Source organism: Ambystoma mexicanum, chromosome 14 (genome assembly GCF_040938575.1).
Source record: "Ambystoma mexicanum isolate Mex_15411 chromosome 14, UKY_AmexF1_1, whole genome shotgun sequence".
Lineage (NCBI taxonomy): Eukaryota > Metazoa > Chordata > Amphibia > Caudata > Ambystomatidae > Ambystoma > Ambystoma mexicanum.
Genome location: NC_090940.1, coordinates 580,315,440 through 580,335,679, shown reverse-complemented (window position 1 = coordinate 580,335,679; position 20,240 = coordinate 580,315,440).

Sequence of the window (20,240 nt, the reverse complement as noted above, 5' to 3'; positions counted from 1 at the left end):
CTCCCCTGTCAACTGCCCATCTTCACTCCTCTATCAGCTGCCCAGCTTCACTCCTCTGTCAGCTGCCCAGCTTTACTCCTCTATCAGCTTCCCACCTTCACTCCTCTATCTGCCCAGCTTCACTCCTCTATCGGCTGCCCAGCTTTACTCCTCTGTCAGCTGCCCAGATTTACTCCTCTATCAGCTGCCCAGCTTCACTCCTCTGTCAGCTGCCCAGCTTCACTCCTCTGTCAGCTGCCCAGCTTCACTCCTCTGTCAGCTGCCCAGCTTCACTCCTCTATCAGCTGCCCAGCTTCACTCCTCTGTCAGCTGCCCAGCTTTACTCCTCTGTCAGCTGCCCAGCTTCACTCCTCTATCAGCTGCCCAGCTTCACTCCTCTATCAGCTTCCCAGCTTTACTCCTCTATCAGCTGCCCAGCTTCACTCCTCTATCAGCTTACCAGCTTTACTCCTCTATCAGCTGCCCAGCTTTACTCCTCTATCAGCTGCCCAGCTTCACTCCTCTATCTGCCCAGCTTCACTCCTCTATCAGCTGCCCAGCTTTACTCCTCTGTCAGGTGCCCAGATTTACTCCTCTATCAGCTGCCCAGCTGCACTCCTCTATCAGCTGCCCAGCTTCACTCCACTGTCAGCTACCCAGCTTTACTCCCTGTCAACTGCCCAGCTTCACTCCTCTATCAGCTGCCCAGCTTCACTTCTCTGTCAGCTGCCCAGCTTCACTCCTCTATCAGCTTCCCACCTTCACTCCTCTATCAGCTTCCCAGCTTCACTCCTCTATCAGCATCCCAGCTTTACTCCTCTATCAGCTGCCCAGCTTCACTCCTCTATCAGCTTACCAGCTTTACTCCTCTATCAGCTGCCCAGCTTCACCCCTCTATCAGCGTCCCAGCTTTACTCCTCTTTGTCCTATTGCAATCATTATAACACCTTTTGGGCTCCAATTCAACTCTCAGATATTTTGAGAATTTCACTGACTCAATTTTCACCTCGTCAAGTTGTAGCCTCTGTCTTGCCACTTTTCCTTCACTAATTAACATTGCTTGAGTTTTATACATGTTCATGTTTAAGTAATTATCATCAGCAAATTTCCCCAATACCTTGGCAGTTCTATATCGGCCCATGTGGGTGTTATCCAGGAGTAGTATATGGCTAGCATAGGCTAGACATGGGCAATGCTGGTCATCTATTTTGGGAGGAAATCCTTTAGCAGCTATTAACATTGGGAACAGGACAGCTAAATATATTTTTTAAATAGTAGAGGGGCCAAGACACAGCCTTGTTTAACACTTCGTTCAGTACTCATTGGGCCGGCAATGGCCCCTTCACCATCCAACCTCACCTGCGCAGTATTATTCAAATGTAATGTTCTCAAAACATGCAATATATATTCTGGGCAATTATAATGCCCTAACTGTTTCCATAATCTTACTCGACTCACTGAGTCAACCACTGCTTGAAAATCTTTGAAGATAGCGTATAATACTGTATTGCCTCTAATTCAGGCTTTCTCCGTAAGCAAGTCCATCATTCTTATGTTGGCCATAGTGCTGCCCCCCTGAAGAAAGCCTGTTTGAAAACGGTTTAATATTCCAATAGAATCCACCCATTTCTGTAGATGTTTTAAAATAAATGAGTCGAACATCTCGATCGTAGTATTTAGCATTGACAGTGAATGATCATTACCTGGGTTAGTCACAGCCCCTGTTTTATAAATCAAAATTATGATCTCCTTTCTGAAGGAAGTAGGAATAAGTCCACATCTTAATATATTCTCAATTAAAATACCCAAGATTGAAGCCCATAGTTCAGGCACTTGCTTTAGTATTACATGTGCAAGCCCGTTTGTACCAGGGGCATTCAATACCTTTAATTTCCTTATAATAGTAGCTATATCCACGGGATCCATTTTAGTACAATACTATAGTTATACTGCATACTACTCTGCTTTTTATAGTTTTTTTCACTTTCCCGATTTCCAAAAGACTGAGAAAGATGTTCACTCCATTGGGTCTCACTTATGGGGCAAACACTTGTACTACACCTAGGGCCCTTTGCTTCCCCCAACACATTCTAGATTTTCTGAGTATTTTTAGAGCTAAAGGCGATTATCATATGTTCCCACCCATTATTCCTTCCTTTAAACCTCCACCGATATATCCAATGTATATATTTGTTTTTTATTATTTTAATCAGCTTGAACTTATCCATGGAGTGTATATGGCTGGCTATAATTAATGTATCTTTCTCCTTTTCACTCTCTCCTGATCCCTTATTTCTCTATCATACTACACCACAGTATTATTCTCCCTATTAATCCAGTTGTGTGATACTTAATACATTCAGGCATCGTAGATATGTTTTGTTTGTTTTGTTTATTATTTATAAAGCGGTCTTCACCCGTAGGTATCTGTGTGCATTACAAGGATCTGCGGTTTCTTAGTTACGATACAGTCAGTTACAGGGTATGATGCAATATAGAAATGTATATAAAAGATTTCAGGTTAAAATACAATAAAATACCAGGCGCGGTCAGTTATTGGCAGTGAATGTGCAGAGAAATATACCAGGATGCAGGCTTGGGTTAGCTTTGTTATTCTGGTTGAGGATGCTAACAAGGTGGGCTGTCTTTGGAGGTGAGCCAGAGTTTGAAGTTCTTTCTAAATTTGGATAGAGATTGGTCTGGTCTTAAGGTATTGGGTAATGAGTTACAAAGTTGGGCCGCCTTGATATAAACTATCTATTCTGTTACCAGAACTTCCCACCGGACAAATACTTAATCGTACAGAGCAAGCATTTCCCCCAGTTTAAAGGTGAAATGTAGATCAATGTAGTAGATAAAACAACATCTTTTAGAGTGTCATATTTTTAAAAACTAAACTTCATTCATTTCACAACTACTTTGTCTTCCATCAATTATTAGAGTACAGGACCTAAGAGCCGCCCTAGTTGCTCGTAGTCCTACTTGTCGAACACCCTCATTTCATGTGCACATTTTAACTTGGCAAAAAAACACCAGAGAGTTTAACACATACAGGCAACAAAATAGAATTAGCCTTCTACCCTGCTCCATGCTGGTCAAGTGGCACAGCAAGTAGAGTGCTCCTTTGACATCTGTGCAGAGCCTATTAACACCAGTTCGAATCCCAGCGGGGCCAAACTCAGCCTTCCATCCTTCCGAGGTCGATAAATGAGCACCACACCCCGTGGGTAATAATAAGCAGCACTCAGATACCTGAGGGTTCGTAGCACTATATAAATGCCAAATTATTATTATTAAATATTTATCCCCAAGTGCAACATCTATGCAGCTAAACTAATAAAGCGTTGTGATACCCCTGGGTTTGAGCACTACATAAATGTAATAATAAATACATAATACATAATAAACCTACTGGGGGAATGTTGGATGCAAATGACAGAGTCCTTGTATTCAAAGGACAGAACGTGTGACCTTGCTCTGTTGCTTCACAGCTCTGTTTGTATTATATAAAATGCATACACCTGCTTGTACATATTTGAGGTGTCCCAGTATTGGGTTCTTGATCAGCGCTCTGAAGGTGGGTGTAAAATAAGGAGGGCACACTTGATCTCCCAGAAGAAGTGGATGGATTGTGGACATGACTGCTGGACAAACATTCTTCTGGAGGAAGTGTGGTTGCTGAGCAGTGCACAGTCACACCAATCTGTTGCACCGAGCTCTGGAGACACATTTCATGAAAGTTGATAGGTGTTGCACAGAAACAGCCCAACTGCTTCAGCTCCCACCCTGCCCCCCTTCTGCAACCCTCCCAAATTGGGTAAACGAACTATTACAAAAGAGGGCTATATAAATCTGTTAAGACCATGTATGTCTGCTAAGGAATTTGAAGAGGATACTTAAATCAATATTCAAATAATGATAGATCAATAAACACATTTATGGTGCAATTTTATCCAAATGTGTTAATCCAAAATGTTATATTGTAATGTAGTGTGACATGTTTTGGGAATCCGTTCTCCTTTTCAACCACTGTAATTGAAACAAACAAACATTGAAAACACAAATACTTAATTCAGTGACTTTTAAACCCAAGATCTAATTAGATAACTTCTGATATGATATGGTTGGTTATTTATAACGCCCTTAATGCCAAGAGGTTTTTAAGCAGAGACCCGAGGATCGAACCCGTGTTGCTCGGTGTTGTCTTGCTTCCAAGGCGAGCAAGTTGCCCCTGAGCTATCCTCCCGAAACAACTTGATCATAGTCTATTATTTGTCTCACCAGGTGATGCATCTATTAAAGTCTTAGGGCCACATAGCAAGTTGGGCGTTATCCCAGAGGTATTCCCGCCAGGATACCGCCTGCGCTAATAGCACTACCACCAACCTGTCTTGGGCGAATAGCACCGGATTACAGGTTTGGCAGAACTGTCCTTAGCCATTCCCCATTGGGTCCATTCGAGAATTCCCCATTCCCCATTGGACCCAATGTGGAATTTTCAGCGCAATTACCATCAGCGGTATTACTGCGCAGCAATAGCACTGAAAATCGGCGAATTCCCGGCATATTTCCCCCAAGCTCAGAGCTGTAAATACTGCCAAACCCCTGATTTGGAGGACCCTTAAATGCGGTGGTAATAGCGTTACCACCACATTTAAGGGTTACCACCTAACTCGTGATGACCCTGTTAGTGTGTATTGGTTTAACGTAAGCAAAAAAGTATTCTCAGAGACGGTACCTCTGCCACATGTATGATGACATCAAAAGATATGACGTTAATATGATGAAGGGTATCCAGTTAAAATTTCGAATGCACAATTTCGATGCATTAATGTCGAAAAAAAAGTCAACATTTATTTTTTGAATATATTTTTTTAAATTTTATAGGTTTTTTTGTGTTTAGTTAATAAAAAAAAGATCAATTAAAAAAAACAAGGGGTTTGGTGCGGAACCCCCCAAAAAAGGACAAAAAAAAAATTGTCATTTTTTGTTCAACATTTTTCATTCGACTTTAAGGCATTCGAAATTATTACATTCGGAAATGTCACTATAAACCATGATGAAGACATACCAGATTCAAGGACAAGAATGAAACTTTGGAGAGGAAAATGTCTACCCTTGAACAAATGTTATTCTTGAGTAATGGAAATTAAAACATTACTATCACTAAATATGACATCATCGGATAGCCATACAGGTGAGAATGCAAAAACATAGCCAAGATACTAGGGTTAGGAAAAATAGGGGGAACAAACAGTATGTAATATTACATTAAGTGCTGATCTGTGCACTAAAATGTAAATTATCCTAGCATCATCAAGGTTCAGATTCACACACCTGTGTAAATGATTTTAATATATACTGGTAAACAAAGGACAAAGAACACATGATTGTGGTGTGATGTTCGGTTATCCAAACCAGACAAATGCAATAGAAGAAATAATTATGTGACCAGGGGATAAAATAAATTGCCAGAAAAAGCTACGTGGATCATATGATATGTTATGTTACATGTTCTTGTACAGTGCACTGTTGCCACCTGGCTGGTCTCTTGGCGCTCTGGCAGATCTGCAATGCAAGGAAGGAGGTTGGGGGGTTTGTTAGTGGGACTGAGCGGGAGAAGAGCAAGAGAACGTTGATGTGCTGTCGTTAGCTTTAGTTCAGAGAAGCCGGTCACTGAGCGTAGATGCGTTTTCGGTTGGTAGACGTCATGTGGTGTTGAGGTGAGATTGTGTAGGGTTTGTTTCCTTGTCCGGGGAGACAGTTCCCAAAACGAAGATCTAATATGCTTTATGTTTATCGCCGTGGCAGTTTTGGTGGCAGCATTGTGGACGGTGGGATATCTGTTCCACAGTCCATTCACTGGCATTATAACCATTATCCTTGAAGCATTTGCCAAACATCGATTTTAAAATAACTGTTGTCATGTCTGACTGTCGCTCTATGACTCGTTTTATAAGGTTTGCTTTGCATTGACCCAAATACATATGTTCACATATGTGTTTGAGAATGCACATGATGTGTTTCCTCAAAGAAGTCATGCACTGTGATAGCTGTGGTTGATTGCTAGTATTAGGGTCGACGGTATGTTCACCCTCCATGATGTTTCTGAAACACAAAAAGACAAGCACATTGAAGGTTCCTTTCTTTGGAGTATGCAGAAATGGCCATGGAGACCTAACATTCATTACAATGGATGCTCATCCACTTGAAGCCGGATAAAGGTGCATGGTTTTCCTTTGTCGATATCTCATTATTGTTTTGAAGAGCCGTCCAACAATAGTTCATTATTTGTGTGATATTGGATCTTAAATGTCCACAAGTACAATGTGTTTTAGAATGATTCTGGCTTGAGGTGTGACTGCTCACTCCCCACCCTAGCTGGGACTGGGTGGTCTGCGTCCCACCACCCCTGCCCCCCCCCCCGTCCCCGGTTGCTGGTAGATCTCTCACTGCCAATTCCACCACTGCCCCTCCCCCTGTTAGCTCCCTTATCCCTTGTTCTCTGCTTCCCTCACTGTGTTCTCCCCCCTATGACTGTGAAGCGATCTGTTGCTCCCTGAAGCTAGGTCTGCGCTCAATAAATACCCTAATAATAATGACAATAATAATAATAATAATAATAATAATAATAATAATAATATGATGATCATAAGACAAGAACATTTCTTTTGGTAATATCAGAGCTGTTAGAAAACTGCTGTCAGTAGAATATTATCAGCATGCTGCCTCAAGCAGAGCCGGGAGTGCCACACAAGTCTATGCGTGGGGCCAATTAAACAGGACAAGGACAATGCAAGCGCTGGGGTGGATTTATTTATTTATTTATTTATTAGGTAATTTGTATAGCGCACCTAACACGGAGGCATCGAGGCGCTTAGATGAAGGTAAATGATCGCACGGCTGATGATTACCAAACGTCTGCCTGTGTTTTACGCTAAAAAATATGTTTTTTTTTCGAGTTGAGTTGCATCGACTAAAATGGTGCATATGCTCAAAATCATAAAAGGTAACTTTTGAACAAGTCACACTTTAGTGATTAGAGCATTTCTGTCAATGTTTTTTTTTTTTAAAGAAAAAAAGCACCCCCATTGTATAGAGGTGCTATCGAGTCTGCATACTGGACTGCTATTCCATTGTTATGCTAGAAAGCATCCGCCTGCTGGCCTATATGCGAATGCTTCAGCAAACAAAAACAAATGAAATAAAAAAAAAACTTGACAAGTCATCATTGCTTATCTTGATGTGGTAAAGTGCAGCAACAAAAAAAAAAAAGAATGTGTACTCACAGTCATGAGGGAGAGGTAATGACTCATTCGATGAAAGGATGAAAAACTGTGTACACTCTGGAAGCAGCCTGACCCCTGGAAAGAGTGCTGAATAGCCACAAAATATAGATGACCTTTTCATGATGTTGCCGAAATGTAATCAGGAGGTGTTTCAGGAATGAACGAGCAACAGAATTCCAATGTGGAAGGAACTTGCAGTCAAAGGTGGGCCAAACTCCACAGAAGGAGGGCGCAGTTTCGAGGCAAGCAACAGACTCTGGGCCCGGTTCATGGAATGTTTGCCCGGTTCAAAGTGATTTTGCACCGCTGGAAAGTAACTTTGCACTGCCGACACAAACCTTGATCCATGGAACGTGCAAAGTGTATTTTTGCCATGCAAAGTCCGGGGAAAGTCATTTTGTACTGCAAACATGACTATACGCTGACTTCGCCCAGACTTTGCCCTGCAAACAGAGGCGTTGCTATGGGGGCTGGAGGGGCTATAGCCCCGGGTCTTTTGGTTGTGGCCCCGGATAGAAGCTCAGGGACAACAACCAAAAGGCTATAGCTAGCCCTGAATCCCGACATTAGCTTATCTCCTGCTCTTTTCGAGACCTAGCAACACCCCTGCCTGCAAAAATACATTTGCAGGGTTCCATGAATCAGGGTTTGTGTCGGCAGTGCAAAGTCCTTTTTCAGCAGTGCAAATTCACTTTGAACCGGGCAAATATTCCATGAATCAGGCCCAGCATGTCTGTGAAGTGGCAGGAGTGGCTTGTGAACAAGTGCATAGCTGTCAAATGACCGGTGACTCGCGGGTTCGGCCTGCATAAGAACACTTCTCTCTTGGGGTCACAAAGGTGTCAGGCAAGCCCCAGAAGGACAAGCTGAGAAACAAAGTAATTAGGTTACTGCGTTGATGGTCCTGTTAGATGCAAAACAGTCCTTTTATCTGGCAAAATGGTTTTACTGACATCTGCTTCTGCCAAAGTTACAGAGCTTTGACCTCCAGTCACCTCGCAAAGTTTGCAGAATTTGCAGCCCAGAATACCAAGCTGCCTCATCTCCAAAAGGTGCTGCCTTGGAGTCAGGCACACAATGCATTGGTGGTGTTGGGTGGAAAATAATGCTCATTCCTGAAAATAAATAAGGCACTAGGGAAACATATAAAAAAGTGTTTACAATTGGGTTAGTTGTAGCTACAGATTAGTTTGCTTGCTCCATCATTTCATGTATTAAGTCATGATGTTTCCATGTGTGTATAAAGTCACACTGATAGTGAACGGATATTCCCAGAACAGTTTTGCCCAGGATCACACGGAACTCCAGTGCAATGTCACAACTTGTGAATGCCTTTGAAAGGGTAACTCAAATGTCCAATGCTGTGCACAATTCTGCTAAGTCAGTCAACTAAGGATGTGACACATTTATTGTGGCAAATGCAGTTATCCACTCTATGAAACACTATTACGAAAGGTTATGGTATAATCTGATATTTTATTTATATTGTGCTCATACACAAGTGTTTCAGAGCGCGACCAAGCAAAGGGAGAGGAGCAAGGGAAAACAAAAACAACAATCTTACTAGGTAAAGTGACATTAAGAACTTACACGTGCATGGAAAAGGAAAAGTGGGAAAGTGTGTGGAAGGGGGAGAAGTGAAAAGTGTGGTACATAGGAGAGAACAGAATAAATAATAATTACAATAAATAAATAAGGCAGTGAAAAGTGATAGTGCTGCCAGCGAGTGCATGATTAGTCACATAGGGTATATCTGATAAGTGCAGAAGAAGAATGGGGGACTGTAAATGCAAGTAAATCGTGCTTGTTTCTAATTCTAATACCATTATTCCCCAATGTGGTGCATTCACATCGTATTTTCTCCTTTTGATGAGGTGGGTGGAGCTATGTAGATTATGCAAATGTTTGGAGTGCGGGACAAGTGACCTTCTGTCCCACTATTAAAAGTTGGTATTTCTGTAATTGAGAAGGGTTAACATTATTTGTATCAATAGAATACAAGAATAATTGCTTCTAGTGAATCGAAGTCATTGGAAAGTAGCAATATTTTGCTCTTTTAAATAACATTTATTACATTATGCAAGATATGGCAGGAATTATGCCATGCACGTCATTGTGTTTTTAAATGAAAACAATCTTGTATGATAAATGGTTGTGTAAAAAAAGTATTGTTTTAACTAAATGACACTTAACACAAAACAAATAGATTAGTGGTTATGCTAACAGCAACAATGCAGTGGTTAATTAACGCAGGTCCGTTGCACATTTAGTTGTAGTCCTGCCACATACACCAGGACTTTCCACGCTTTCCATTGTGCAGGATAATACCTACATGAATTTAATTCTGTGGCTCAGGCGGCCTATGTGCAGGCCCTGCTGGTATGGCGAGCTCTTTCATCATGACATCCACATACATGTAGAGTTTGGTGGTTTACTATGGTTTTACTGAAAACAATATGTTTGATGGATTCTTTAAGGAAACGAATTGAACAAATGCTATTTAATTTTTTTTTGGGGTGGGGGGGCGGATTCCTCCCCAAAACCTCCTTTCCCTACGATTTTCACCATGCCCCCCAACTACCTACCCGCCTGTTTCAACCCCTTAATCCCCCATATACATATATTTAAATAAACATGTGTTTGATGGATTTGTTCATGTGGTGAACAGATGTTGTCTTAATGTAATGGTTCTATGTCATTTCATTGATGGGTGAAATTTCGATAGGTATTTTTACTGAAAAAAAATCCTCGAAATTGATTTATTTTTATTTTGGGGGTTCACGCCCAATTCCACATGCTGCATAGTTTTTTTTTTAACATATTTGCGACCCCCCCACCCTTTATATACTTTTCCACCCCCTCCCCCCACTATATATTTTGATGAGTTTTTTCGGTAAAATGTAATCAAAAATAAACAAATCAAAATGTCACCCATCAATGAAAGACTCCTAAACCGATGTAAAAGTGTGCAAACCCTATCATTTGTGTGTGTTCAATCGCCACCATGCCCTTAAAGAACTTTGCATGTGTGTCTTAGCACGCAGTAGTGACTACATCATCTCCCAGACTGTCTGTACTGAGTGCTTATAAAGTGGTTCCATTCCCCCCAGAGGATAGAATGGACTTTGGGATTGTTCCTGCACTTCATACAATGCAGAATGAAGAGTCCATGTCATGGCACGAGGGTCACCAGCTTCACTGTTGGCGCCTAATGCATGATTTACATGACACTGGGACATTGGTAGCTGATAGATTTGGTGGCCAACGCAACCGGTCTCTTGGAAAGCTGAGGGTAATCGCCCAATGGGTCAAACTCCCAAAGGTCCAACCTGTTAGATGAACAGAGACATTTTTGTATGCTATTTGGTACTTCTACTATTCATCTTTTCTTCTCAGCATTTATTTCTTTGAAAAAAGCTTTTTGAAACAGGTAGTCCTAAAAAAAAATGAACTTGTTAAAAATTGTAAACATCAGCTGGAGATAAACTTCAGTTCCCCCTTTATTTGCCCTACAAAAAATAGTAGCACACCCATCACTCAAGTAGTGTATTTTAATTGTAGGCAATTGCAGAACTGGAGCACAGAAATTCTGAAGAAATAGTCAACTGCCCATTTTCTAAAGAAGGAAAATTATCATATTTATTTGTTATGGTTTTAACTGTAGTCCAATATGGGACAATGAAGGCCATAATGGCTCACATTGAAAAAGGCATTGAATGAAAGTTTCAAACCCAGCTCATGTTTCTATGTCAATTGTTAAAACCTGTAAACTACTTATGCTGTGCTTATGAAGCTCATACAAGCATCGTGAGGATAGCTCAGGGGCAACACGCTCGCCTTGGAATCAAGACGACATGGAGCAACACAGGTTCGATCCCGGGTCCGCGCTTGGAAACCTCTGGGTGTTAAGCATGTTATAAATAACTATCACATCATATCATGCATGAGCTTAAAGCTCACAACACCCGGTGCAATCTTGGTGATGGCACTGAGTGTCTTCTTTGTACAACAATAGATATTAGTACCCGTGGGGGCAGCGAGGCAGCATGGCTCAATCCACAGCCAATCACGAGGCTCAGAACGGGGGCTTTACCACACAGCAAAACCCCCACTCTGAGATTCCTTGGAGCTTAAGGCCGCCATCTTCCCACGCCGGGAATGAGATAAGTATGCACCCTACAACCTCATCCCCACCTTTCCCCCACCTCTAACCCTAATTTCCACAAAAAAACTAATAACAATATAACCCTCAAAGGAGGGTTAACGTTAAGGCCCTCGCTTTGCTCTGGCTTCTAACATATGCCCCTGGACATTAACTGACCGGTAACACGCCCCTGCTTGGGTTACGTCGCTTAAACACAGCATGTTGAGTATAGTAGGTTCAGTGCAGTTTACGTCCAGCACAACTCTGAAGGGAGAATTGAGATGTGTAGTTAGTTTGCAATGAGAAATAAAGCTGTTTTTGTTCCTCATAAACAACAAATGGTGCATTGAACGATATTACAAATATTGACAAGCATTTAATCTATCTATGAAAATCACTTGGTTATCGCGCAATATTCGATTTTATACGTCCATACACATTTAGCAGGAATTTGGGAAATTGCCATATTAGCCATTTGCTGGGACACTTGCTCTTGTTGATGGAACTTTCCAGATCTTAAAGGCTTTCTTGTCTTGGAGAAAAGATCCTGACTTCCTTAAACAGCTGCAGTAGCTTTTCATCTCTTAAGTAAGATGCACTGACATCTGCTTACAGGGCCTGCTTCTTGAACACAGCTGCCACCCTGGCCTGCCACTCTTGCAACTGTCTCTCCTGGAAGCTCTTCAAGACGGGGGTTCGTTTCGTTAATACGTCTGCTGTCGTTATAAGACTGGCATTGCACGCATTCCCAAGCAGGGAGTCAATTACCTGATTGTGTGGGGTCTAGGTTTTAAGGGACTGCAGCTTCCAAGCCAAGATGCTGGTTCACCATCAACCAAAGTCTTTTACTTTGGTCAATTTCTGAATAAAGTCTGATGTGTTATGGGTATTTCTCCTCTGTGAAAGAGATAGTGAACTGTTCAGTTTAGCGACAGTCTCTGTAAGAAAGATGCGCGCTGGTGAACAGGCTGCAGTTGGTGCTATTCCGAGCGAGTGCAATTGTTCTCTTCTGCAAATGCCACGAGGCTTCCAGGGGCAAATGAGCAACCGTGATTAGCCTCAAAGACCGCAAGCACGAAACACTCAAAGCTACCACATCTTAACAACAGGTGTACAACTGAAGGACTGGTGAGCTACTTGCCCGGGAAGGCGTGTACAGGAGGTGCATTTTTGCAGCGCATGCTGTGAAGGTGGTGGAACCTTCAATTCCCTTTTTGCTGGAACAATTTTGATTTGTATTTATTGTTAAAGAGGGTGGACACTTTAATGTGTCACTTCATGAGAACACGAAGCAGATCTATCCTTATGCAAGGTGCTTTACTGCCTGCCAGGTAATAACCCTGGCAGGGGACACAGATTCTGCACTGGGGACAACTATGTTTAATATACACAGATATATGATAATAGCATCATAGAGTTTAGTAGTTGGATAATAGGATGCATGATATAAGAGTTAATACATCTGAAAGGGGCACAATTCTGGGTTAGGACAGATTCTCTTCCAGGGAGAGGAGATTTAGTTTGATAGCAGGTGTGGAAGGAGGGGTAATCGTGATATCTGTGTTACTGCAGAAGGATTTCTAATATAGATATAAACAAGAAGAAGAGGAAGCGAGAGGATGGATGTACGCTGTTATTCAGAACAAAAAGATTGATTAGGGTACTTGAGTGAAGGGTATGACGTGAGCATGAGGAGTAGTCGGTAACTAATTAGGGTGGGTTAGTCATGCATTGATGTAAGGACACGCATTCGTCAAGGGATGCAAAGCGGGCAGGGGGTGAGCCATTGCTGAAGCAGCGACCTACACCAATTTTTTCTTGAACATTTTCAAATGCGTTTCCATCAGAACCACAAGTGCAATTCTATCTTTTCTCAGCATATCTCTGACCGTGAGGCCAACTCAGTCACATCATATGATATGCAGGTAAAAGCTTGCCACACGTGACTCTTTAGTATTGCACCACGGTTAGTTCTCATTAAAGGCTGAACATTGATCAACAGCTTGGGACTACTTATAATGGCCTATGGACCTCTTGGTTAGCTAATATCCTGAAGATCTCCAGTGTTGCCTTCTCCTCCACAGTAAGACTTGGAGATCATCTCTGGGAAGAGTTCAGCAAGAGTCTAATTCCTGACAAAGCCCCCAAAGAGAGAGCTCCAGATATTCGTGGGTTATGGCTTCCAGAGTTTGCTTACCCGTGAATATTCATGGGTCCATTTTAGGCAGTCGAGCATTACAAATCCACACCATCAAAGAACTGCTCTGTCCCCTCCTTTCTGCATGGTAACCAATGGCTTTCCTTTTCCCCACAGCCCCCCAGGACATCCCTTGCCCCACAGCACCATCAATTATAAAAATATTGAACATGTGTACTTACATTTTGTAGTAACCAGGTCCAGGTATGATGGCGAGGAGCATCATTGTGCCCTGTAGGTCATTAAAGCAACCTGCCTTCTCTCACAGGGCACTTTTTGATGATCATTGATGACCTTTCACATGTCCAGGTGAGTTTCCAGAAATTATCAAACGTTTGTGGACCCTCAAACCATCCAAAACTTGGTTGGCTCAAGAAATGTTATTTGATGTTATGTTACTATGCCTTTGAACTACTCCAAATCACTGCCAATTATAGCCATTGTCCCTGAAGTAGTTTTGACGAATGCCCTCCTGGGAAGGAAGTACACGTGGTGGATCTGGGTGGTACCAGTTTGGGTATGAAGGTGGATTTTCATTGATCAATTGGGTCTGGACCCTTTTATTATCATTTTAGCAACAGGGGATTAAAGTAAGTATGACATATTATCGTGCGTAATAGTTATGTTATATTATTGTGGTTTACACTGTGCACTGCAGCCATTTTTTATGGACTCCAGGGACTCTAGTGGATCGGAAAAAGAAGGAGGGCTGGGAGAGCTTTGTTAGTGAAATTGAGAAGGAAAAGCACAAGAGGGCTTTGATGTGCTGTTGGTTGCTTCAGTTAGGAAAAAACAGTCACTGTTGCTGGTTTGTTTTTAGTTTGTAGAGATCATGTGGTGTTTGATGCATGGGTGTTTAAGGGATGGTTTGTGTGTAATTGGTTTAGTTTCTTGTTGGGTGTTGCGTAGCGTGTGCATTACCTGAGTCGGTAATGCCCCCGCCGCTCGGGTCATATTGCTTAAATATACCAAATTAGAAAGTAGTATATATTACAATGCGTTATTGCAAATGGCATCAAGTACCCCTGATTGGTTGTAAGGCTATTGCAACTAACTGAGAAGTTCCACCTATATATAGGGGAATGAAGCCGGCTTGCAAGATACTTTTACGTAAAGTAGGGATTATTTTATTTCTTACAATTCATGGCCATCAATTGCCATTCCCTTTCATTCCTGGCCTCTTAATGAATCTAATGTACGCAATTTTATAAACATTGATAAATATGATCAGTGTAGACTTTCATTTGAATAAAAAAAAACCACTTATGTGCATCTCGTAATGTGTCGCAGATATAAAGTTTAAGGAGCTTAATACAATGCATCTTTATTGCACAGGTAGATACTTGCTCGCCTGTCTTAATCTCCAGCAGTGTCACAGCAAGGTATTTTAGACGACGGCTGCTTTAATTAAGGGTTGCCATCATAGCTGGAGTTCTGCTCTATGCTGGTTCAGGCAGCAGTCTTTGTGACATCATAAACAAACTGTAGTAACTGATTACAGCTGTTGTAGCAATGTCCGTGTCTTGTTGCAGGCGATTAGTGATGTCACAGCTAGCCTGGCTTAAGAAAAGTATTTACAGTCTTTGAAACAGATATTGCAGTTGTACGTTTTTCAACAAAAAGGACAAGAAGATACATTGGTAGACTTTTGCCCCAAAAACTGCAATTCTGAGATAATGCAAAAGTGCTCATGCATAGGTTTTTGAAGTAACTTTTAAAAAAAAAAAAAAAAAAAAGGCAGGTCTGTATTGCATACATTTCGGAAGCCTCGAAACCATTCTAATATTTCTGTTCATAGTTATACATATTTTCGACAGAAAAGTACCACAGACATCCTAAATTAAAGAATACCTGTGGAAATAGGTAAAAACATACTTGCCAACATGGTCCATTCCAATCTTCTAGGTGCTTATCTAGTACTGCGTTTTTCTCTGCATGCTGGGACTTGTAATCCGAGTTTTATAATGGGAAAATTGGAACTACAAATCCCAGGATGCAAAGAAAAAACCAGGACTGGATAAGCACTTACAGATTGGAATGGGTCATGTTGGCAAGTATGGGTAAAACAATATGATCTGCTATCCAGAGCACGCAGTTTTCAATCAGTGCATTAATAATAAGCAAATTGAAGAGCGCTCAAATAATTAAAACTCAATCCCTCAACAGTAATGACCAACATGCCTGCAATTGATTTGGGACTGTGGTAGCGTCTGTACATTTTCAACCTAGATTGCTCCAGTTGTGTTGTTCCACTGTGATGCCCCGGCGAAGGTTGTTTATCTTTATAGCTGACATGTTTGGATGTAAATGCAAGAGATGTTGCAATTATGCAGTCCCTCTGAGCGCTCTTTTTCAATATCAGCAATTGGCCTGCAAGCACCATGATCCAGGGAGTGACGTCCTTATTCAACAGTGTGTTGCTCAGTTCTGTTAAAGTTAGTGGCATAATTTAAGCAGCAACTGCATTTTAGGAGACTTCCCTGAGCAGGTGTTTCACTTGCTTCAGAAGGCCAAGTGGTTGTGGGGTCTAGTTTGTAGCCCAATCTAAACGTGTCCCTGAATTCCACATGAAGAACAGTAGTCCCTCTAAAGTAGTATAGAAACCCAGGAAGCAAGCCTGATCAGTATCCCATTCTTTGGCGATCTTGGGCAACTCGGTTAATGAACCTGCCTTCAAATTGACATGTCAACTTCTCTTGGCAGGTGACATGATCAGCAGGGAACTAGGGGCTTCTTGTGTTAGCCCCAAGTCTGAGTTAGAAACTGTCTGCGTTTGGAACATGCAGTCATAGAATAAACGTTTAGCGCAGTGATCGAAGTGAGCGGGAACGGTCAGGAGCGGTGTTCCACGACTTGCATTTTGTTCTGTTTACCATTCCTCTACTTTTTACGACCATGTTCACCATTCTATGTAGAGGATTTGTCCTTTCATGTTCCTGTGCAAGTGTAAAGCTGTAATAGGAACCTTAGTTACTGGTCACATAGACTATTGCAATGCCCCGGCCGCAACACCTTGACACATGTCACACTATGCGTCCGCTTACCATCTCCCCTGCCGAGACCACAGTTCCACTACTTTACCTTTGAGAGGTTCATCATGGAAAGGATTGACCTGGAACCTCCACGTAGACCAATAAGGTTCCCTCAGAGTTCAGTAACTTGAACTTAGTTACGGGTAGTTATTGTTCTGCTAGTGGCAGACAGACTCTTTAAGTAATGTTAGATCATATATCACTAAGAATTCAGTTTATTTTGACTCTTAATGAGTAAGTCTATTGTTGTTCCCGAAGACTGAAGCAGCTCTTCATTATCCTTCTACATTTCAAGAGATAATTGTATGTTATCTAAATGATGATTAATTGTTGAGAAAAGTTGTTCTCATGCTCTACCTGTTTAAAAATCTCAATAAGGATAATCATTTTTTTTAAATCTTACAAAAAATAAAAACTTAAAGTAGACCTATTGTGCGCACCTTCCAATCGAAAACCATTCATATTGATACAGTTCATAGTGATATTGCAGTAGAATAATATAAAAGAGGATTCTCGTTCCTTACTGTGTCAGCTGGTTTGTTTCTTTTTCTCATTCTTCTTTCCCCCCAAGGCAAATCCCTTCTCGAACAGAAGGTCGTAGCTACTGGGCACATGTGGTTGCTGGTCCGAGGAGTTCTCGGAGACACCTCAAGCTTGCTGACCTGAGGCAGTGACTGCTAGAAAACGGTGGTTTCTTATTCTCTAGGTAACCCCAACCCTCAAACTAGCGCTCGGGCTGGATATCTTTAGACTTGGGAGGATAACTCTGGGGCAACGTGCTCGCCTTGGAAGCAAGATGACACGGACCATCACAGGTTCGATCCCCGGTCCATGCTTAGAAACCTCTGGGTATTAAGCGCATTTTAAATAACCAATTATAATTACTTTTATCGAGCTGCATCATGTGGAATCCAGTTCCAGGGTGCACCGCCACACTGCACTACTCCCTGCATGCGTTACTACCCACACCGTCAACCTCCACGTAATGTAGCCCCACGAACCATCTTGCAGCCTGTTTCCAGAGCACTGGAGACAGAGAAAGGTCACTCAGTATTACAAATGACAGGCTTGCATCAAACAATACACCTTTGGGACAGACATTATTATTGACATATTCATATCAGTGATACCAAGATCTCTAACAGGTCTCGTAGCCAGGTGCCACCTTAATTGCAGGGTGGTATCAGCAGCAGTACGACTGTGGTGTTAGGGATTAGACTCAGCTGGGAATGAAAAAGTCAGGGAAAACAGAAATCAAATTCCTATCCTCACTAGGAATTGTTCTTAGTGCCACCCAGATGCCCTAAACATAGAGAATGACATTTTCAGGTGTCAGGCCATCTCAATGTTGATTTTAGGTGCCTACGGAACTATATTTATTTTTACATTTGTAGAGCGCACAAAACCCACAGGCGTCCGGTCGCTGATGATTCTTATGTTGATATCACTTTTATGGGTATGGGCCTCATTACAAGGTAGGCGGTAAAACCCGCAGGTAGGCGGTGGGCTACAGCAAACCCTATAACACTGTTGCCGCTGCCTGACCTCCCGGTGCCACCGGGATATCATGGCAGGTGGCGGAACGGTAAATCCCCATTGAGACTCCACGGGAATGGGGTCACAAATGGTTCTAACGGTGCTGGTGCTTCAGGCAAAACACTGCTGTTAGGGACCTGAACTCCCAGCAGGTCAGGCCTGTCAGGAGTTCCGTGCACCTACAAGCAAACTCGCAGTTTGGCGGTCCGAAAGTGTGCCGGTACGTTGCTACCGGCACCCTTATTTCCAGACTGCCAAACTTGTAATGATGCCCCATGTCTTTTTCTTGGCTTTGCAACATACAGCAAGTGAAAGGCAAGTGAAAGTCAGCAGATTGATGCTGTATAGAAAACAATTCCATGTTCTGGAAGACAGCATTTTCTTTTAAAGAGAAGGCATGCATCGATTGCCACGTGGCCCTCATCCCAGAGTAAAAGTGGGGCACACCTCACTGAGCAATTGGTTGTGCATGTAATCTCCAGATGAAAGGGAAGTACAATTGGCCTCAGGCCAGAATGAAGCAGAAGTGTAAAAGGGAGGGCATTGGTCCCTGTATGTCAGTGCCTGATGCTGCACACCTACAGTGCTGTTATCATGTCACCCCTCAACCTGCAGAAGCCCAGGCGTCAAAATAGGAATATGGCTACAGGGAAGGCTGGAGGTGGCACACCAGCTCATATAGGGAAGGCTGGAGGCGGCACACCAGCTCATACAGGGAAGGCTGGAGGCGGCACAACAGCTCATACAGGGAAGGCTGGAGGTGGCACACCAGCTCATACAGGGAAGGCTGGAGGCGGCACACCAGCTCATATAGGGAAGGCTGGAGGCGGCACACCAGCTCATACAGGGAAGGCTGGAGGGGGCACACCAGTGCATGAATTTGCTTGCCTCGCTCCAGTTCCTGTGGAGATGGCCTGCCATGCCAGCCAACTGTCCCATGTATTTTTAACGATGTACCACAATGAAAGGAGATGTCCTGTCTTCTAAAGAGGGTCATGAAGCATGGCATTAATGTTAATCGGATCTATGTGATACTTTCGAGAAATGAAATCCTGCGGCCGAAAAGACTGATTCTTTTTTCCGCCTTTTTCTGTGCACATTTCAACTGACTTATATGCAGTGGGAGACCTTCTGCAGCACCCCCATACTCCCCTTACAATCTTACAATATGTATCGCCCTAACCCATCCCCCACATATTAATGTGTTGAAATACGAATTTCGAAATTCTGCATTTTTTCGGCCTCAGGATTTATGACTGCAATATTTTGGGAGGATACTGTGTTAATACACCAGGCAGGCTGCATCACAATACACCTAAACCATGTGTCTTCCATTAATGCAAATAATATAATTGCACCCTTGTTTCCGGACCAGCAAACTATGAGTCTGCCTGCCAGAGCCGCTGTGCCCGACAGGTCTGACCCAGCCGAGCGCAGCTGCCATAGAAGGCAGACTTTACACGGGAGAACCGGCATCGTTAGCAAGTGTGCCGGTGTTCCCGTGTACCCATTCCCATAGAGTCCCATAGGACTTTATGGAACTGGGGATTAACAAATATACTTCCCGGCCGCCGGACTCGGTGGCACCAGGAGGTCAGGTTCCGGTAAATTATTCCGAGTCCGGCAGGCAAACCCGCCGGTAGCACTGGGAGGGTTAGCGCCGGAATAGGAATAAGATACACTGTGTCTCTGTTCTTATGGTGTTATTACAGAAAAATTAATAAACACACGTTTGAACAAGAAAAAATAAAGATTGCTATTGTCATAAATAAGTAAAATATTTCACTGTGATATCAAACACATTTATATAGAAGCAAATGTTCACCTGTGACACATTTAAATCCTAGTTTTGTAATAATTTATATCCAATCAGAATGTGCTGTAATCTTCCTTCCTTTGTATGTAAAGTGTACAGTATCTCATATCAGAAGGCTGATGATGTTGCTGCAACATTCACCCTCTACTTTCAGATCCAAAACACAGCCTAACCACCCTGCCTTTCCCTCTTCCAATAGCTGGTAAGGATTGTGAGGCCTGTGGAATCTGGCAATGGGTCATAGCAA